General features: G+C 44.5%; 1 long non-coding RNA gene across 2 annotated transcripts; it reads right to left on the bottom strand.

The window, feature by feature from the left end:
* Positions 1-11,648: 11,648 nt before the first annotated feature.
* On the bottom strand, positions 11,649-14,782 carry LOC109741528 (uncharacterized). Of its 2 annotated transcripts, XR_012201497.1 has the most exons (4): positions 14,243-14,782; positions 14,036-14,144; positions 13,401-13,905; positions 11,649-12,816 (listed from the first exon to the last, which is right to left on the bottom strand). It is a non-coding gene; the product is annotated as an uncharacterized lncRNA (long non-coding RNA). The 2 variants fall into 2 exon arrangements; XR_012201496.1 differs by having other exon boundaries at positions 13,401-14,144.
* Between the last annotated feature and the right edge of the window lie 3,084 nt (positions 14,783-17,866).

Below are 17,866 nucleotides of genomic sequence, written 5' to 3'. Positions count from 1 at the left end.
TGTTTGTATTTAGCTGAACCACCGTCTATTTTTACTGGAATTGGTCACAGTTGGTTATCCTTCATCATATATTTTATATGTTGTGCGCATATTTTATATCTTCTATACACTGGAGTGGAGAACGGTGGGAGAGGGTGGGATGCCGGCACCGGAGCGGGTGGGAGGAGGAGGTGGGTGCACTCAGCAGCGGACAAGTGCAACAATGATTACTGCCTGATCAGATCAGATGGTTAATCCTTTTTTAACAGGACTCGGCAAAAAGGCAGTTACGTTAAAAATGGTGCATCATTTTTCTTGGCTTGTTCCTAGGTGGCGAGGTGATCCAGTTTGTATACTTGCTAACTATTACGACCGAGTAGAGATCCAAGCCAGGTCCATCAGAGAACAGTGCTGCTAAACCTGGTGCCTTCCCGCTGGGACCGGATGGGTGGGTGCCTGTTAAATCCTCCGTGAAAGAGACGGCTCAGGAAAAAGGCTGAGCCGCGCGCCCACGGTCTGTTCCGTGTGCATGGTAACGCCTGCTCACGCAATGAATGCGCACATGCCGTCGCATTGTTTAAATCCGATACTGGTAAAATACGGCTGAGAATACCATGTTGTGCACAGATCCACACACGAGCTGACGGTTACGATTTCGGGAGCAGCTGAGCCTGAGCTTAGAATCGAATATTCGGAACGAGGTCAAATATTTTACATCTATAACTCTGGATTGCTCAAATGTCTTTTGTCTCCTGTTGACCATACAAATTAATGCTGGATTTTATTTGGCGGCATGGGATTGTATAGGGGAGGAAGTCACTCAACTTGTGATTAAATTTTATGGAACTCGTATTTTACCTCCTCACATTAATGACACCAATATTGCTCTCGTTCCAAAAAAGTTAGTTCCTCAAGTTTCTATGGATTATCGTCCCATTAGCATTTTGTAATGTTGTTTATAAAATCATTGCGAAATCACTAGCTAATAGGATCAAGCCTCATCTTCCGGACTATATTGATCCTGCTCAGCAAGCCTTTATTGAGGGTAGAAGAATTAGTGATAATATTATTATTGCTCAAGAGATTACTCACTCTTTCTCTCTTAAACCGTGGAAACATCATGCTTTCATGCTTAAAATAGATCTTGTCAAAGCTTTTGATCGACTAGAATGGAACTTCATTCTGCATGTTCATTTCATTAATTTGATACATGCATGCATTTCGTCTCCTACTTTCTCTGTGCTTATTAATGGGCGGCCTTCTCATAAATTTAAAAGTTCTAGAGATATTCATCAAGGCTGTCTCATGTCTCCTTATTTGTTTGTTATCGCTATTAATGAATTGTCTATTGCTTCCAATGAAGCTCTTGCTGCTAATCGTCTTCAGGGAATTTCTCTTGGTCCAAATTGCCCTTCTATTCATTCTCTGTTGTTTGCAGACGATGTCTTGGTTTATGGTCAAGCCACTATTCAGGAAGCTAATTCAATGGCTCATCTCATCCATCACTTTTGTTCTATCTCACGTCAAACTCCAAACCGGGCCAAATCCTCCATTCTTTTTAGTTCTCATGTTACTCAAGCTACTATTCAGGAGATTAAGCAAGTTTTTTCCTGTTTCTACCTTGGATAGCAATTTCACCCATCTTGGTCATCCGCTTATTCTTCCTGCCAAAAATAGGACTCCTGCTTATAGCTTTGTTCTTGACAAGTTTATGAATAAATTGCTTCCTTATAAATCCAATATGCTTTCCCATGTTGCTAGACTGGAATTGATTCGTTTTGTTTTCTCCGCTATTCATGTTTATTATATGGCTAACATTTTGTTCACAAAGAAGTTTCTTGCTAAGCTCACTGCTGTCATTAGGAATTTTTAGTGGACATGTGTTAGGGAGAATGATTCTAGCAAGAGTCTTTGTCTTAGAGCATGGAAAGATATCTGCAATTATAAAGAAGAAGGTGGCATGGGTATAAGGAATTTGAAGGCAATCTTGAAAGTCTTATTCTTGCAGCTGCTTGGAGAATTGCTAAATCCCCCTCTTCTCAGTTGTACTTAGTTCTTAAGGCTAAATATTTTCGTGACTCTTCCATTTGGACAGCCACTCCTTCCTCTCCTAACTCAGCTTTCTGGACTTCTGTTTTAAAAATGATCCCTAAGTTAAAAGCTCATTCTTTTTACCAATTAACTCAACGTAATATCTCAATTTGGAACACTCCTTGGTGCGCTCTTTGGGCCGCCATTCATGGCCATCTTATTATTCAAAACCAGATTTTAGATATTCTTCTTTAGTTAGGGATCTATGGCTCCCTGGGCAGAAAGTTTGGAATAATGAGTTAGTTCATTTACTTTTCCAGCAGCCTATGGCTTCAATTATTGTCCAAGCTGGTATCATCGATGATGATGGTCCAGATTTTCTTTGTCGGGATCTTACTCCTAATGGCTCATGTTCTTTCAAATCTGGTTATAAGATTTGTTTGCAGGAAATTCATGCAAATCCTAGGGATGCGCCTTATGTACTATCTTTGGAGTTGAAGGATCTTCTCAAGCTGGTCTGGAAATAGAAGCATGTATTACCTAGGGTGCAAACTTTTGCCGAGAGGCTTCTTAGGAGGGCTTTACCTACAGGTTTGTGGGCAGGTCATTTCTCTGTTCATATCTCTTAAAATTGTTGTGTGTGCGGCCATCGGGAGGATGAGTTCCATTTATTTTTTGCTCTGTCCTTTTGTTAGAGCGATTTGGTTTGCCGCTCCTTGGTTCATTAGGTCTGATGTTTTAGTCCAAGCTACTATGCATTCTATCCTCATTGCCTTTCTTTGCATGGGACATCCTTATGGTTCTATTTCAGACATTCTCAATTTTTTGTGGTGTCTTTGGAAGGCTAGAAATGATTATCTCTTTGACAGGAAAAAGGCTCTTCCTCATCATGTGCACCTTGCTGCTAAGGCATTGTCCTCTAATTCTTATAATGACTTGCATCATTTGTCTGAGATGCAGGTGGTGCCACAAGTACAACTTCCTCCTAATCAGCTTCCTATGCAAGGACAAAATCTCAAGTCGGATTTTCTTATTACGCACCCTAAAATTTATTCTGATGCACCTTTCAGAAGCCGAAAAGTTCCTAGTTTAATACAAGGAGCAGTTGCAATTGGAGTGGGAATCTATCTTTCTGTGCCCCAAGATCAAATTGAAATCAGTGTACAAATTCAAGCATTAGCTCCTCCTACAACTTCTCCTCTGCATACTGAAGCTCTACCTCTTTCTTTTGTTGCTCAAGTGGCTAGTAAGCTCGATATTCTTCAACCAACCTTTCTCATGGATTGTCTTTCATTAGCATTAGTGTCTGCTTCAGGAAAGATAGTGAAATCTACCACCCCTTGGAGCATTCGGAAGCCTTTGGCTAATTTCTTCAAGCATGCTACCAGTTTGCAGCCTCAAGTGTTCCATATTTTTAGATAAATAAATGGCATAGCACACTATGTAGCTCAGCAGGTTCTTCATTCAAATGTTGAACCTGAAGTTTGTTGTTTTGCTTCAGCTCATAGGCATAATTACTGTCCTGTAGTATCTCTTCTTTCCATTTTTCAGGTTTAGGAATTTGTAATTCACGTTGTACATTGTTACTGAGCAAAATGAATGTGGCACCTTGAGCGCCTTCTGTTGTTAAAAAATGGAATGAGAGCAACTCTAGCAGATTCACCGCATCTACGGTCGTCATCCGTTGTATGGAGCTTCTTATTGATATGAAGGCCACACTGGATGTGTGCAAATACAGAATCGTGATAATGTGGTCTTCATATCTTTCCATTTCTTTGATTTTTGTCATAAAAATGCAGGGGCAATTTAAGCTCTGATTAGACGTATGAAATGCAAGTTTCAACATGATAAACTAATAGTGTCCAAAGTGCGCTGCATCTATAATACTTAAATAGTCGATCCCCACGAACTCCAATTCTCTAAACATGCAACCCTCCACATCACCAAATGTGACATGTCCTCATCCACTAAAACTATTCTGTGGACATGGGTACCAATTCAATTGTTTCATCTTTAATGATCCAGCATACATGCATACACTTTGGTCACACGCAATTATTTTTAAAATTAATATTTTTTGATTTAGAACACTTCATTCATACAAAGTTTATCAAAAAATAACCTTTCAAACCCCGCAGCAACGCGCGGGAGAATTACCTAGTTACATACAATTAGTGACTACAAATGTCATTTAACGACATTTCAACCTAAGCAATATCACTATTGCTATTTAGTTGTCCGGCGCCGTCTATTTTGCGTCCTCCACGTCGGCGTTGGCGTCGTCCTCCTCCTCCTCCGCAGACGAAATATCCTCCATCTAGGACTAAGATCGGATACACAAGCGGCTCCTCATTGTCGGTGAGTGCGGAGCTGTACTCACAAATGATCCACGCCCTGTTGCGAGCTAGGGTCGGTTAGGACCTTCTAGATCGGACTAACAAGCGGGTCCTCCTTGGCGATGGCTGAAGGAAATATGCCCTAAAGGCAATAATAAAGTTGTTATTTATATCTCTTTATATCATGATAAATGTTTATTATTCATGCTAGAATTGTATTAACCGGAAACTTAGTACATGTGTGAATACATAGACAAAAGAGAATGTCCCTAGTATGCCTCTACTTGACAAGCTCGTTAATCAAAGATGGTTAAGTTTCCTGACCATAGACATGTGTTGTCATTTGATGAACGAGATCACATCATTAGAAGAATGATGTGATGGACAAGACCCATCTGTTAGCTTAGCATAATGATCATTTAGTTTTATTGCTATTGCTTTCTTCATGACTTATACATATTCCTCTGACTATGAGATTATGCAACTCCCGAATACCGGAGGAACACTTTGTGAGCTATCAAACGTCACAACGTAACTGGAAGATTATAAAGATGCTCTACAGGTGTCTCCGAAGGTGTTTGTTGAGTTGGCATAGATCAAGATTAGGATTTGTCACTCCGTGTATCAGAGATATATCTCTGGGCCCTCTTGGTAATGCGCATCACTATAAGCCTTGCAAGCAATGTGACTAATGAGTTAGTTACGGGATGATGCATTACAGAATGAGTAAAGAGACTTGTCGGTAACGAGATTGAACTAGGTACGATGATACCGACGATCGAATCTCGGGCAGGTAACATACCGATGACAAAGGGAATAATGTATGTTGTTATGCGGTTTGACCGATAAAGATCTTCGTAGAATATGTAGGAGCCAATATGAGCATTCACGTTCCGCTATTGGTTATTGACTGGAGATGTGTCTCAATCATGTCTACATAGTTCTCGAACCCATAGGGTCCGCACGCTTAACGTTCGATGACAATTTGTATTATGAGTTATATGATTTGATGAACCGATGTTTGTTCGGAGTCCCGGATGAGATCACGGACATGACGAGGAGTCTCGAAATGGTCGAGAGGTAAATATTCATATATTGTAAGGTTGCATTTGGACATCGGAATGGTTCCAAGTGGTTCGGGCATTTTTCTAGAGTACCAGGAGGTTACCGGAACCCCCGGGGAAGTTAATGGGCCTTAGTGGGCTTTAGTGGAGAGAAGGGAGAAGGGCCATGAGGTGGTGCACGCCTCCCCCCTGCCCAAACCGAATTCGACAAGGGGTGGGGGCGCGACCCCCTCCTTCCTTTCCCTCCGATGGAAGAAAGGAAAAGGGGTGGGGGGGCGAATCCTACTTCGACTAGGAGTCCAAGTAGGACTCCCCCCTTGCGCGCCCAACCTGGACAGCCTCCTCTCTCCCTCCCTCCTTTATATACGTGGCCAAGGGGCACCCCAATAGCACAACAGACAATCTCTTAGCCGTGTGTGGTGCCCCCCTCCACGGTTTAACACCTCGGTCATATCGTCGTAGTGCTTAGGCAAAGCCCTGCGTCGGTAACTTCATCATTCCCGTCGCCATGCCGTCGTGCAGACGGAGCTCTCCCTCGTCCTCAACTGGATCAGCTCGAGGGACGTCATCGTGCTGAACGTGTGCTGAACACGGAGGTGCCGTACGTTCGGTACTTGGATCGGTTGGATCGTAAAGACGTTCGACTACATCAACCGCGTTACTAAACGCTTCCGCTTTCGGTCTACGAGGGTACATGGACACACTCTCCCGTCTCGTTGCTATGCATTTCCTAGATAGATCTTGCGTGTTCGTAGGAATTTTTTTGAAATACTGCGTTCCCCAACAATGGCATAGTCTGGCGCCGCACTGGGGTCAGTAATGATGGCAGCATCGTCGAGCTCGACGTCCATCTTCTCAAATACATTGCAGTTTGGCTTAAGATATCTCACGGCTCATTTGTGTGATTGTGTGTATTATTTGTAGGACTTGAGAAATTTTTTGTGTATCATGCAGGTGATCTATGATACCCGTCAAATAGATATCTCAGATATCTGGCAGCGACATGGCAAGGCGAGAATGTAAGCTGCTCGAGACATCAACGCATAGATACATAGGATGGTTGTGAATTTTAAAAACTTTTAAAAACTGCAATGAATGAAATGTTGCCTTTATACTTCTGTATTACAGTGTTTCATGTGAATATCATTAGTAGGGGTGGGTATTTAATGAAAAAATAGATACCTAAAATACACAATGGAGGCGGTTTTGTTGGAAAATCGCCTCTGATACATAAAGCATTGGAAGCGGATATACCTCGAAATCGTCTAAGGTGTCGAAGAAATTGGAGACGGTCCAGATAACCACATTCGGCATATGGAGTATTAGTGATGCAAGCTTTGAGGCAAAATAGGGAACCGTCACCAGTCCATGTACCAAAACCATTTCCAAAGCTCGATTCTATTTTGGTGTCCATATATGTGAGAACTAGGGAAACTACTCAGACATGGCCCAGGCTACCATCAGACCCAATGATTCACCGTTTTGGAACGGTTTGATGAGAACAAAAGCAACTTTCTTGCATAGAACTAAATTCACCATTGGAAACGGTAATTCGACGAGATTCTGGGAGGATATGTGGTTAGGGGGGACGCCTTTGGCCACACAATATCCATCTCTCTATAACATTGTACAACGCAAGGAGGCTTATGTTGCTGCAGTGTTATAGTCCAACCCTCTAAATATTCAATTCCGAAGATCTTTGGTAGGTGACCGATCGGAAGCCTGGCTACACCACGTCAGAAGGTTGACGGATCTGAACCTCTCTGACGAGTCTGATAGTATTCACTGGAAATTAACTAAAAATGGCATTTTTATTAGTGAAATCTACGTATTTGGACCTAATTGACTCTGGTCCCATTCCGAAATCACTACATATTTGGAAGATCAAGGTCACGTTAAGTCTTCATGTGGTTTGTTCACAAGGAGGTGGTTCTGACTAAGGGCAACTTGGCAAAACATAATTGGGAGGGTAGTCAAAGATGTAGCTTTTGTGATCAAGATGAAACAATCAAGCACCTCTTTCTCGATTGCCCGCTGGCCAAACTTTTACGACGCTCATTTCATATAGCCTTTAATATCACTCCTCCGAATAGTATTCACACGTTATTTGGTACGTGGCTAAATGGAGTAGAGACAAATATTGCGAGGCATTTTCTGGTAGGAGTATGTGCTTTATTTTGGGCTATATGGAACTGTAGAAATGACATGGTTTTTAACAAACAAACTCGTAATTTTTTTGCAGGTTATCTACAGGGCCACTACCTGGATCCGTATGTGGTCGCTACTCGCTCCCGTGGAGGCCAGGGATCCTTTGGTTACTGGGTCTGCCCGATGAGAGATGGTAGCTCGCGATATTTACAGTCGGTTTGGATGGCGGTCCAGTAATAGGATATGTGTTTAGTCATATTATTCTATATTCGCCGTTTGTGGCATCTTATACTTTTTTATTCATCTCTGTGTGAGCTTGTTCTCGATCACAGACACTTCGGACACTTGGCTTAATAAAGGGGCTGCATGCACCACTCTGATGTAGAGGCGGGGGGTAATCCTCCTTTTCTAGAAAAAGGGGGCACGAGACATCATCGAAAGGTGTCATATGAATAACAGATGAACGATTAAAGTGATACATGTATGCATCCATGATAGTCTTCAAGATTACAATGAGATGGTTGAGGGAGTCGACGGCTATGGCGTGGATGATGATGAAGAGGATGAAGCTCGATGTCCTAGCCTCTGTGATCAATGTCATGGTGGTGTGGATGCCCTTTTGCGGATTTCCCCCTCTGGGTTCCTTCCTAGAGTGAGGTTCCCCTACTATTTTGTATGGTGGAGTCTCATTGTTTGTCTTAACTGAGATTAATTGCAAGAAATAGTTGATCAGGAGAAGGCGGAGGTAGATGGTACCATCGTTGTTACAGGAGAGCACTCTGGTACCACGTGTCGCCTTCTCTTATAGACTCTCAAATGACCTGTGGTTTCTTCTCACATTGTTGTCTCACCATAAGGAAAGTTTTTATGATGTCCAATGAACATATTTTTCACCAAAAATAGGTGTTTTCCCATGAATGCTTCAAATATCCTGATTCTAGGGATCCTGCTGAAACCAGACAAAACGGGCGAGTGGTCGCGATAAAGTGCAAAAGAATCCTACGCGTGCGATGAAAAAACACTAAGTAAAACATAACGCAAAATGCACTCATCAACATCCCCAAGCTTTAGACTTTTGCTCATCTCAAAGTAAAATCACAACTAGGAGAACAGGGTTATTATGTTCATTTTTTAAAAGGAGGTTAAAACCCCGCATTGTTATGATGTGCACAACCATTTTTACTAAAGTTGATGCAAATACAACAACATGCCGAGTATAAGGTATGGATGACTAGAACATAACCATTACAAGATGTGAACTAAACACCCACGACTATGTGGACTTCTTCCACGGCAACGCCTTCAAGACGGGATATACGTCCTTGCATTGCCGTCGTCACGTCTGGCTGAACATGACCAGGACGAGAATTTTTCATCAGGTTGCCGAGCCAACCAGTAAAGACCAGTACATCAACAATAAGGCAACACCTTCAACAAGGGAAACTGACGCAAGTTTGTCGCTGTTGATATAGACTAATAAAGACGAGAACAAGAGTTTCACCCTAGACGTGAAACGGTGTTCCAAATGATATCGTGATGACAAATCTCCTGAAAGTCGCATCAGTATGTACTCCACATCAGACCGTAATGGCGCTAGTGGAAGGGTTATTATGTTCATGAAGTGCGAGTCGTTAGGACAACTCCACGCACGACCCCAAACGGACGTTGGTTTAGTCCAGATTTCGTCCGTTTGAGGATGGCAATGGGGCGGCGTCCACCCATTTTTTGTGATGCGCTGGCCGCGCGCCAACGCGCGGCCGCATCTTGTCCGCCCGGTGCCCGTATGCATACTTTTTTTGTGAACACATTTTTTATTTCATCAACGACATTTTGATACATGATAGTATATTCACCAATTCTTAACTAGAGTAGTAAGACCGAAGAAAACAAGAACCACAACTAGACATTTTAACAGAAATTCAACTTTCATAACTGCTCCCGCAAGTTGGATTAATATCTTCTCGATGACTTCATTGTTAATCTGCGGATTCTCAATCTTGTATACTTCTTTCTTCTTTGATTCTACAAAAGTAGACGTTGCTTCGCATCTAAACTCATCTCTAGTCTCTATTCTAGAAAGGAGTGCACGAGCATCTATCAAATTGTGGCCAATCTATAGATTGATGTATTCTTCTTCCAAATACCAAAACTTGCATATGAGGCAAGAGCTATTGAAATTTGCATATGAGGCAAGAGCTATTGAAATTTGCGTATGAGGCAAGAGCTATTGAAATTTGTGTATGAGGCAAGGAGTGCACGAGCATCTATCAAATTTGCGTATGAGGCAAGAGCTATTGAAATTACGCCGAATCCGGAAGCACAACCGAAGCAAAACAAGCATATACCTTATCTTTTTTGCACTTGATGAACAGCCACCCTGGATGTTCCGGCATGGTAGAAACGCGGCGAATGACTTGTGGCGGGCAGTCGTCGCACTTTATGAGCGGCAATGTAAGGGCATTTTATGCCTAAGGTGTTTTGGTGATTGATGACAATGCTTTTGCGGACTAATCGTGTGCCTTGAGTATTTCAGTCGCTTCGTCGCTAGGCACAAGACGGTTTGGTACCCCTCGAAGACTATTGAAGACGGTGGTGTGCTACGTCTCCTTTGGTGGATTTGAGTCGTAGGATAGCCGTTCTATTAAGAGGGGGTCCGCGGTGGAAAGGTTCGGGTGGAATCATCACGTACACGTTTTCTCCCTTGCACCGCCTTTCCCTTTGCGCCTTGGAGCATCCTCCGTTATCTTCATCGTTGTGCAAAAGAAGGATTCCTAGTGTTGCTTCCGAGGCATGCGGTGGTACTGCTCCTAGGAGCGGTAGTACCGCAGGCCCCTGCGGTAGTACCGCAAGCCCTTGCGGTAGTACCGTAGGAACCCACGGTAGTACCGCTCCTGGAGCTGTAGTACCGTGGCCTCAGGACCAGGCTCAGCCTTCCTTGCGGCTGTAGGGGCGGATGTAATTTTTTACATCCGCGACCTACGCGGTAGTACCGCCCCAAGCGCGCGGTAGTACCGTGAGTCCTGGTCCGGCTCAGTAGCACGAGCGAAAGTAGGGGCGGATGTAATTTTTTACATCCGCTCCCAGCGCGGTAGTACCGCACGCCTGCGCGCGGTAGTACCGTGTCGGATTTTTGCACTATTCAATTTTTAGCGGAAGTAGGCACGGATGTGTTTTTATTCACCCGTGCCCTTCCCAGCCTAGTCCACTCTGGCCTTGCGGTAGTACCGCAAGGGGGAGCGGTAGTACCGCTCTCAGCCCTGGCGGCTCTAGCCTGCACTAGCCCCTGCCGATGTAGCGGTAGTACCGCGGCCCGTCGCGGTAGTACCGTGAGCCCCTACGGTAGTACCGCTCATCTGGAGCGGTAGTACCGCAGGTCGCGGGCTGAGTAAGTGGATAACGGTTGGATTTGTCTCTCCACTATAAAAGGGGTGTCTTCTTCCTCTAGTTGACTACCTCTTCCATCCCCAAGCTCCATTGTTGCTCCAAGCTCCATTTTCGCCCGATCTCTCTCCCTAGCCAATCAAACTTGTTGATTTGCTCGGGAGTGGTTGAGAAGGCCCCGATCTACACTTCCGCCAAGAGAAATTTGATACCCCACTAATCCCTAGCGGATCTTGTTACTCTTGGGTGTTTGAGCACCCTAGACGGTTGAGGTCACCTCGGAGCCATAGTCCATTGTGGTGAAGCTTCGTGGTGTCGTTGGGAGCCTCCAATCACTACAAGAAATCTGTTAATACGTGACGGTCCTTAGCTGTCACAGATCAAGCAAAATCTGTCATGCGTGCCCATCCATGACGGACTTGAAATCTGTCATGTATATCGCGTCATAATTTGAGATCGTAGCTTCCATGACGGTTCAGAACCGTCATGGAACTGCCTCAGGCCCACCCAAGCCCAAACTGGCTGTGACAAAACAGACCGTCATGGACCAATGCCACGTGGAATGACGTGGCCACCTACGTGGACACTATTTTTTGTCACAAGAACCGTCATGGATTTAGGATCAATTTAAATATGGTACCATCCATTTCTTTCAGACCAATTTTCATCAAATACACTTTCAGCATAATGTGTCATGTAAATCATGATGTGAATTTTGGACCAAAACAATATTTCCAAAGCACCATACGTTACACAAATATTTTCAAAGTACAATATTTCCGAAGCAATTTATCATATCCTCCATGAAATGATAATATACAACATATATTGACACAATATATCACAGAGCAAGGATTAGGAACTGATTCAATCCAATTTACATCAACAAAATATATAAACTACTAAGGTTGCCACTCGTGTTCTTGTCGTCGACTCTCCTGATGGCAACTATATGTCATGGCGGATTGTGATCGACATCAGCAAGTAGCATGCTACCCAGTCATACCTACCATATTCACAACAGCATTAGACATTTGTAGAAATGAATAGATAGTAGAAGAAACTTAAAAAACAAATTACATGCTTTCCAATATACTTAAATCTTATTGTGCTTACAAATGAGAATAACAAATTATCTAGTATAAAACAACAATAAACCTGAGGTTGCTACAAATTAATCCAAATAGAAATGTGTCAAATGAAAATCTAATCAAGTTGACCTATAAGTGACGACATAATAGACCATACATTGCAAAACTCAAGTATTATAGCAGCAGCATTTGAGGCCATATAAATCCAACAAAAAATGCATCACCAACATACAATATCCACGGCGCGGAGCCACAGCTCGTCGACCTAGCTGGTGTAAGCTTCTAATGTTAATATCTCAACAAGTTTACACATGAAACTAAATATTTACAATAGTGAACAACACTTACATGCCAAGTTAACTCCAAATGGCATGCAAAATAACTAAAGAGCCATGACGACTAATAGATTTATAGAAATAAGAGGCAAATGGTTCTGTTAAGAGGTACTGAGATGGTGGTTAGGATGTATAGGTTTACTTTGATTCGAGTGCGTAAGGATATAAAATTAACCACCAAGATCCATGGGGCCCAAATAAATTAGTTGAGAATCACACCCTGGTGAAAAATGCGTAACTCTAAACTAGATCAACTAAATAGGTGCAGTTCAGTAGCAATTGAGCCAGCGAATGGAAATAACAGAGAAATCATAGTAGTGGAATCCAAATATGCCGAATCGCTCAGTAGAGAACTAACCCTTGGTTGATCATGATTCAGTTCAATAACGGCCATCGCGATCGCCCTCTGAAGCTCTATTGTGCGCCATGGCTGTTACGAAGCAACCTAGACCTGCATACCGAAAACAAGAGATCATAGTCAGAAAATTAGAGTGTTAAGTTATCAAAATAAAAGAGGAATAAAATCAAGAAAGAATATTTTAGGATCACTTGTCAGGAGCACTATTGAGGAGGGCGACCTAGTGATGGAGCAAAGGAGTTAAAGAAAAAATGCATTGTGCCACTGTGTTGGCAAGTGCTAGCTCGGTTTGTGCCTCCAGGTTGATATAGAGTGAGCGAACACGTGGCCTTGCTACTAGTACTAGTAGGTGCACGAATAATGGTAGTACTACTACTCTAAATTGACTCACTAATACATGTGTGCAGTACACAAATAAACAGGTTTAAACATCTGTATTCTTACTGTAGGACTGCCACAATGTAACAATATAATTTTCTTCTTAGATTCGGATTAAACTTATTTCTGGAGTACATATTCACCGGGCTGCAGGAGACAACAAGGATAGAAAAAGAAATGCCTAGGGAGAAAACTCTAAATAGAACATGTTGACATATTAATACAGTAGCAGAAATCATGTCTCCAAGACCTAGGGGGAAAATCTAAACTGAATTAGATCTTGATAGAAGGCCACATACCACAGTGCAGCGGTTTGTCTCTACTTGGTACCCTGCAGTTTTGTCTCCACTTGGTACCCTGCAGTGTACAAGGTACATAAGAAATTCAGAGAAATCTTAGTGTTAAAGATTCAGAGAGGAAGCACACACACACACACACACACAACACACCGGCTGCTGCACCGATAGCAGCTGGCACCACCTTGCCAGCACGCACACTCAACACACCCGTATAGTTAGAGAGGGCAGTAGCCACACTAGGCAATCGACACTAACAGTTTGGACCTTTGTTATCAATCTATATAGGAACAGAGGTGAAGCGACTGTCGATATACACGTGCATCATCAAGTACTATCTATATAGGAACAAAGGGGATTAACAAATCAATAAGATTGTAACTTGGTATATAGCGATTGGGAAAAAAACTCATCAATAAGATTGTAACTTGGTATATTACTCACTGCCTCCCTCAAATACATCCGCCATTAAAAAAAGGCCATTAATCGGGCGAGTCAGCAACACACTCTGAACCCAAAGACAGAATGCGAAGTAGTGGGTCAATCAAGCTCAAGCACAAATTTCCTGCTGGAACTTTTGTAAAGACAGAGAGAATGAATTCATAAGGTTATTCACTACAATAGAATGAACAATTTACCTACGACTGCTATGATTTCATGCTGAAACTTACTGCTCATCGACAGGCTGCTCCTTGAATGCCAAGTACTCATAAACAGATCACAAACAGGGGGACTCTCAAACACTTCCTGCACGCACGCACAGGGGGATCAGACCAAATCAAGAGAGGTGGGTCGGGGGGCATCAGCGACGGGTTAGTGTGATCTGGGACAGACGAGGGGCTAACCTTGGTAGAGAAGAAGGCGTTGCCGACGGCGGCCCAGGGGTTGGTCGCCCGCCGCTGGATGTTGGACAGCGACAGCACCGCGCAGCCCACAAGGTGATTTCCAAGGGGTCGGTGTGGACAGAGACGTGCTGCCGGAGAGGCGCTGTGTGGACGGAGAGGAGCCGCCGAAGATGTGCAGCGTTGGATATGATGCTGCAGCCGAAACCCTAGCCATGGCTAGGGGTCGCGGGCGAGCGCCGGAGACCGGGAGCGACGGATCCAGCCGGACTGGAGGACGAAGGGGTCGGAGAACAGCTCGTGGTGGCGGACGTCGTCGAAATCGCCCGGCGTTGGTCTCGGCATGAGTGGTTGAACCAGGGAGAGAGAGATGTGTTGCGAGAGGGATGGATGGGTGGGGGATTCGGCGGATCTGGTAGTTGCCGGAGCTGCGAGGTGAGGGGGAGGGAGGGCAAGAGCCAGCGGCGAGCTATGGGAGGAGGGACGCGAAGAGGTGGTGGGTGGCGGCGTGCTGTGGGAGATGAGGGAGGGGGCTGCGGAGAGGGAGGGAGGAGGGGCCGAGGAGGAGCATTTAGGGTTCTCATTTTATATGGGAACGGTTAGGCGGGCTTCAACGGGCTTTCAGCGGGCTTGTGGGGCTGTATGAGGTCGTATATGACAGTTTTTCACATTGTCATCGGAAATCCGTCATGATTTTAACAGGTTTCTTGTAGTGAATTAAGTTGTGGAGATTGCCCCAACCTTGTTTGTAAAGGTTCGGTCGCCGCCTTCAAGGGCACCAATAATGGAATCACGGCATCTCGCATTGTGTGAGGGCGTGAGGAGAATACGGTGGCCCTAGTGGCTTTTTAGGGAGCATTGTGCCTCCACACCGCTCCAACGGAGACGTACTTCCCTTCAAAAGGAAGGAACTTCGGTAACACATCCTTGTCTTCACCGGCTCCACTCTTGGTTATCTCGTGCCTTTACTTGTGCAAGCTTATTTGTGTTATATCCCTTGCTTGCTTGTGTGCTTGTTGTTGTTGCATCATATAGGTTGCTCACCTAGTTGCATATCTAGACAACCTACTTTGATGCAAAGTTTAATTTGGTAAAGAAAAGCTAAAAAGTTTTAGTTGCCTATTCACCCCCCTCTAGTCAACTATAACGATCCTTTCAGGCAACGGTGAGCCGGCGAGCTACTAGGCCAGTGCCGATCTTGGACGACGGCCGGGTGTATTTTTGTCGGCGCCGTTCCGACTAGGTAGATCTGAGCGGCTAGAAGCGGAGTCAATGCATGCATGCGGCTCAGAGGTGTTACCGGGGCTGTGTGGTCCGGTGCCCGGCCAATCCCCGGCTAGGCACAGCCGCCGCTGACTAGATGTGCACAAATCAGGCGGCCATATGCTCTCAAATCCGGCAGCCCGACTGGACAACGACGTCGCCGAGACAAAGACCAAGGGGTAGGGGTGGGGGTGGGAGGAGGGGGTGCCGGGCTGGACACCGAGGTGGCCGAGAAAATGGCGGCGGCGGTGATGGCGGAGTTAGGATTCGGGGAGGGGCTGGGGCGAGGGGGTGACGGGCTGGACACCGAGGTGGCCGAAAAAATGGCGGCGGCGGTGATGGCAGAGTTAGGGTTCGGGGGAGGGGGTGCCGGGCTGGACACCGAGGTGGCTGAAAAAATGGCGGCGACGGTGATGGCAGAGTTAGGCCAACTCCACCACGCGACCCCAAACGGACGTCCGTTTTGTCCGGATTCTGTCCGTTTGGGTAGGGCAATGAGGTCGTGTCCGGGCGTGTCCTGGGATGCGGTGGCCGTGCGCCCAGCGCGCAGCCACATCTGTTTGCCCCATCCTGTCCGCGTCTATTTTAAAAAAGAGCAACGTTTCAAATGCCAAGCCCTAGTTCTTGCTACCTCTTGAGCACAGCGTTGGTTTTCCCTTGAAGAGGAAAGGGTGATGCAGCAAAGTAGCGTAAGTATTTTCCTCAGTTTTTGAGAACCAAGGTATCAATCCAGTAGGAGACCACGCTCAAGTCCCTCGTACCTACACAAACAAATAAGAACCTTGCAACCAACGCGATAAAGGGGATGTCAATCCCTTCACGGCCACTTGCAAAAGTGAGATCTGATAGAGATGATAAGATAATATTTTTGGTATTTTTATGATAAAGACTAAAAGTAAAGAAAGCAAAATAAACGGTAATAGAAATTGCTAGCTGTTGGAAGATTAATAAGATGGAAAATAGACCCGGGGGCCATAGGTTTCACTAGTGGCTTCTCTCAAGATAGCATAAGTATTACGGTGGGTGAACAAATTACTGTTGAGCAATTGATAGAGTATGAGAATATCTAGGCATGATCATGTATATAGGCATCACGTCCGCGACAAGTAGACCGACTCCTGCCTGCATCTACTACTATTACTCCACACATCGACCGCTATCCAGCATGCATCTAGAGTATTAAGTTCATAAGAACAAAGTAACGCTTTAAGCAAGATGACATGATGTAGAGGGATAAACTCAAGCAATATGATATAAACCCCATATTTTTATCCTCGATGGCAATAATACAATACGTGTCGTTTCCCTTTCTGTCACTCGGATCGAGCACCGCAAGATTGAACCCAAACCTAAGCACTTCTCCCATTGTAAGAAAGATCAATCTAGTAGGCCAAACCAAACTGATAATTCGAAGAGACTTGCAAAGATAACTAATCATACATAAAAGAATTCAGAGGAGATTCAAATATTGTTCATTGATAATCTTGATCATAAACCCACAATTCATCGGATCTCGACAAACACGCCGCAAAAGAAGATTACATCGAATAGATCTCGAAGAGAATCGAGGAGAACTTTGTATTGAGATCCAAAGAGACAGAAGAAGCCATCTAGCTAATAACTATGGACCCGAAGGTCTGAGGTAAACTACTCGCACATCATCGGAGAGGCTATGGTGTTGATGTAGAAGCCCTCCGTGATCACTGCCCCCTCCGGTGGAGCGCCGGAAAAGGCCCCAAGATGGGATCTCACGGGTACAGAAGGTTGCGGCGGTGGAAATAGGGTTTCGTGGTGCTCCTGGATATTTTCGGGGTACGTAGGTATATATAGGCGAAAGAAGTCGGTCAGGAGAGCTACGAGGGGCCCATGAGGGCGGGGGCGCGCCCAGGGGCAGGCACGCCTCCCTACCTCGTGGCCTCCTCGTTGATTGCTTGACGTCCACTCCAAGTCCTCTGGATCGCGTTTGTTCGGAAAATCACGTTCCCGAAGGTTTGATTCCGTTTGGACTCCGTTTGATATTCCTTTCCTTCGAAACACTGAAATAGGCAAAAAACAGCAATTTGAGCTAGGCCTCCGGTTAATAAGTTAGTCCCAAAAATAATATAAAAGTGTATAATAAAGCCCATTAAACATCCAAAACACATAATATAATAGCATGGAAGAATCAAAAATTATAGATACGTTGGAGACGTATCAAGCATCCCCAAGCTTAATTCCTGCTCATCCTCGAGTAGGTAAATGATAAAAACAGATTTTTTGATGTGGAATGCTACTTAGCATAATTTCCAATGTAATTCTCTTAATGGTGGCATGAATATTCAGATCCAAATGATTCAAAATAAAAGTTCATATTGACATAAAAAT

The sequence above is a fragment of the Aegilops tauschii genome, chromosome 1 (genome assembly GCF_002575655.3).
Source record: "Aegilops tauschii subsp. strangulata cultivar AL8/78 chromosome 1, Aet v6.0, whole genome shotgun sequence".
Classification (NCBI taxonomy): domain Eukaryota; kingdom Viridiplantae; phylum Streptophyta; class Magnoliopsida; order Poales; family Poaceae; genus Aegilops; species Aegilops tauschii.
Note: the sequence above shows the minus strand (reverse complement) of the source record. Positions and strands in the feature narration are given on the sequence as shown.